Source organism: Onychomys torridus, unplaced genomic scaffold (assembly GCF_903995425.1).
Source record: "Onychomys torridus unplaced genomic scaffold, mOncTor1.1, whole genome shotgun sequence".
Lineage (NCBI taxonomy): Eukaryota > Metazoa > Chordata > Mammalia > Rodentia > Cricetidae > Onychomys > Onychomys torridus.
Window position 1 is genome coordinate 10,552 of NW_023411825.1, and position 4,473 is coordinate 15,024.

General features: G+C 47.8%; 1 pseudogene; it reads right to left on the minus strand.

Moving 5' to 3' along the window:
* Positions 1-372: 372 nt before the first annotated feature.
* On the minus strand, positions 373-3,167 carry LOC118575377 (annotated as a pseudogene).
* Between the last annotated feature and the right edge of the window lie 1,306 nt (positions 3,168-4,473).

A 4,473-nucleotide genomic window follows, 5' to 3' on the forward strand; every position in this document is an offset into this window, starting at 1 on the left:
GTGTCCTTATCTAAATCAATCTCAGATGAACTGCTGCTCAAAAGCCTGAAAGTTTAACCAGCCAATTTGCTTAACCAGCCAAATGCTTCTAGTTTCTGGTCTTCATATCTTTTATATCTTTCTACTTTCTGCTGTCACTCCCTGGGATTAAAGGCTGGATTTCTGGGATTAAAGGCATGTGTCGCCATGCCTAGCAGTTTCTAATGTGGTCTTGAACTCAGAGATCCAGAGGTATTTCTGTCTCTGGAATGCTAGGATTAAAGGCATGTGCTACCACTGCCTATCCTCATGTTTAATATTGTGGCCATCCTGTTCTCTGACCCCAGATAATTTTATTAGCCTGCACAATTTTGGGGAACACAATAACACCACTTGGTATTCTTCATCACTGTCGGCCAGATAGTATACCCTGGGCCTGCAAACTTCATTGCCAATTTCTCCAACCTTCAGGGCTTCAACAAGAGGCTCTTTACCTAGTTTGGTCAAGTTCATTTTGGTCTTGAGAGTCATCAGAAGGGACCCGGTTGTAAGACATTTCCAAATTGATCCAGATACCTTGGTGATCAACATAAGGCTTGAAGGCCTGAAGGATTTTTGGCACAGCCACACCCATGTCAAGTTCTGTCAGTGTTAGCTCATTCATAAAGTAGGGGAGCTTAATTTTGCTGAGTTCCATCTGGATTTTCTTTGATACCAGATCAGACCAGTATTTCTCACCTAAGAAGTCCCAAAATATTCTTCCAAGCAAGGCATTCACCCAGGCTTCTTGCACTTCCTCCTCAGAGGGTGGGACCTCTGGCAACTTCTCCCCAGCTGTGTGGCTTCTCTCTGCACTCTGCACAGGGCTCCTGCAGGGGCTTCGCTCATCCTGGGGCACACACCTGCCCATGTACACACTGTAGTCCAGCAGTACCTTCTGCCGAAAGCTGCCCACCAGCTCCTTCTGTTTGGGCTGGGACATCATCTCCTCCATGCTGCCTTTGCTGCTTCTCCGGCTATTTGTCAGGTGCCTCCAGGGACTGCTGTGTCTGCTGTGGGTGGGTAAAAGCCCTGATTTACTTCCAGCAACGCCAGGCAGCTTCTTGAGGTCGGACTTCAATTTAGGCACCAGGATGAACCTCCTAAACCACTCTTCTTTTTCTCTAGACTTCGTCCCTTCTTGAGGCTGGGGCAGCTTCTTCACATCTTCACTCCCCAGCTCTTTCTCAGCAGGGGGCTTCTCCTCACAAGTGTCCCTATCCTTCTGAGCCTTGGACATAAAGTTATCTTGCCGGCCAAGCTCGATACAAATGGGGTACTTTTTATTCCAGATTCGTTTGCTAGCCAGACTAAATAGGTACAAGATAAATCTTGTTGTCTGAGAGGTTGTAGATTTTCTGGCTGATGTAGGTAACCTCTGGCTTCGTTTCATTGTAGCTTGCCCTTCTGGATATGTTTTTTTGGGGGGGGATTTTGAAAGTCTTAAGGTTCCACCCTCAAGCTGGACAAAGACTGCATGAGTCAAAGTTGCATGATAAGTTTCTGGATCATAGTTGTAGATCTCATTCATCCATCCCTTTAATATTTCAGGCTCTTTTATGTCCAGGGATCTTGTGTTCCAGTGTCACAGAGTTTTATGTGATTCGTGGAATGTATGAGCACTTGGTGGTGTGAAAACACAGATCATGCAATCAGCAGTCATGAATCCAAGGCCAATGCTCAGGAAGAGTCCACTCATGTAGTAGGGGAGGGGGAGGATGAGGTACACATAGACACACATTATAAAGAAGCCCAATGTCTTCACTGGTAACTCCTGGAGCTGGGTGGCTGTGTCCGCTTTGTCCTCGATGTCAAGAACCAGGCCATCTTTGGAAAGCACCTCTGACTTGAGGGGGACAGCTAGGGGCATATCAAGTCTCCCTTTGCCCTCAGTCTCCAGCTCAAAGTCCTCAGTGTACAGTTCATAGAACTCTGTGTTCTCTTTGATCAGTAAGGCAGACAGAACATTTCTCAAGAACGAGAGAACTTGTCTTCAGGCCTAAATCCTTCAGAACGCTCCCCTGGGAACCATTGTTCTCAACTTCCTGCACAGCTTCCTAGGGGGGTTTTGGGTGGTTGCTCCTGGGGGTGTTGGAGTCACACTCCTCCTCTTTGATGCTGTAGTTGCTTTCCAAGTACCCATTCAAGCTGGACAGATTGGAGAGTTCTGAAGCACTTGAAGATAAGACTTTGGGCCTGTGGCTGCCACTTTCCTCCCCAATGATTTTGCTGAGGAGCTGGAAGGGCTCACAGATGACTTTGGAAAGGCAGTGTTTAGTGTCTTTGCTTTTCGCCTCCATTTCAGACACTTTAACAATGGAGCCAGTGCCAGAGGGAGAAGTCAGCCGGGAAGAAGGCACAGTCTTGGAGTCTCCACCCGTGTTCCATGGCTGTGTGAACTGTTTGAACAGGTGCAGACTGAGTTTGGGGTCAGGGGCCTTATAGGACACGGTATCCAACTCCTGGTGAGAAGTGTCTGTGGACAGGGACTTGACCAGAGTCTTCATCAAGTGCCTGTGCCCTAGGGGGTGGGGGGATTCTTTTGGCTCCACCTTGCTTGACAGGGACTTCACCAGGCTCATGAAGGGCTTCACACTGGATGAATGGACAGGAGACTTGGAAGGAGACAACAATGGGGATGAAGAACTGGTTTTCTGTTCAGAAAGGGATGACACACTTGGAGAGCTAGCTAAGGGCCCAGATGAAGAAGACCCTGGGGACAGAGCCAGTGGCACTGTACTTAATACTTGCACTGATGGAGCAGGGGACTCCAGCAGCTTTACAGTGTTCTCAGAGAAGGGCAAAATGGCAGGTGTCTCAGATATGGACAGTCCATCTGCCGGAATAGTGGCTGCAGCAGGTCCCACAGGGACATGGCCACCCTGGGGTTCAAGATACAGGTCCTCCTTGGCTTCAAACACCATTACAAAGTTTTGGTCATCTAGCCCCTCCTCCAGGTACCCCTCTTCCTCCTCCTCCCAGGATGCCGAGAAATGAATGGCGATGGTATCTAGGGACACATACCTCTGTAAGTGCACTTTGGGGGCTGATGGTTTTGGCATGTCAATGGTTTCCTCGGCATGGCGTCCATGTGACTTGTCATTGCCGGCTTTGTGAGGGCTCAGGCTCTTCAACAGAAGCAGAGTCATGAAAAGCAGAGGTACCAGTCATCTAGTTGGTTTTCATGCCAAGGTTTTGTTTTCCATAAATCTTGCAAATCCTCTGGGCAGGATGGCATGTGCCTAGAGTCTCAGTAGCTCAGAAGGCGGAGGTGGGAGAATTTCTTGGCTCCAGAAGTTCAAGGCTACTCTGGAAGCAACTTGCTAGTGCAGCAGGAAGTCATCTGCACCTGGACAATTAAGGGCCAAGCCCCGACTCCCTCTGTATTAAAATCCACAGTGCTGACTCTTCAACAAACTTAGATGAGTCTCATGGTAGGTTTTCTGTAATTACCAACAGCTTGCTTTACCAGCTCAGGAGATGGCTCCTGGATCTGCTGGCTGGCTCATCCTACTGTGCCAGAGACCATACTATGCAGTAGCCTTGTCTCTGGCTCAGGATCTGGCTCTTGCTGCCTACCTAAATCCAGGCACTGGCCGCCCCCCCCCCCCAACGCCAAGCTGGTGGACCAGCCCCCTGGCCATGGCCCCCATCATGAACAACAGGGCGAAGGGGGCGGAGCCAGCTGCTAACAACACAGGACCAATCAAGCCTGTGCCTCCCGCCTGCCAGAGGCTGCTGGGATCCACAGGCGATTGGTCAGGGCTGTTAAAGGAGCTGAAGCTCTGTGGACAACTGTTAGAGGACAAAATCCTCTAACAATCAGAAAGCTCTTAATGCCTGGATCCAGCCCATATCCAGCCCAGTATTTCTTCACAGCAATCCCTTTGGCCAGCAGTGCACACTGGAAATTCCTGGGCATTTCAGATATTCATGAGCAAGGTGAGAGAATATGACCACTGTTATCTTGTTGGACAAGGCTACAGATGGCACTAAACACCCTCAATATATACATTGGCTTTCCTAATCATAGAAAGGAGCCTTAACACACAGCAGTGTCAAGGGTTATAAATCCTACTCTGCCCTCAGGATACAACAGAAGTTAAGTGTCTACAATCTGTAAACAGGGCTATGTTCTTGTGTATTATTTTTTCAATTGAACTACAAAGGATTATTATTACTTAAGGATTATCCTTTGATTCATGACATTTTTATTTAACATCACTTTTGCCTACCAGAGAGTGTTGGGAATATCTAAACACATCATAGTGGCCTACAGAGTTCAGGATGTGAACACCATTAAAGAAATGAACACATATGACAGGTAGAAGAGGATATAAACTTTATACACACTGAGAGACCTACGTTATATTTTATTTTAAATAACAAGTTGTCTACAAGGGTACTGAGTTAGTGTAGAAAATATCATGTAGGAATTTCTGGTGGAGGGTGCAA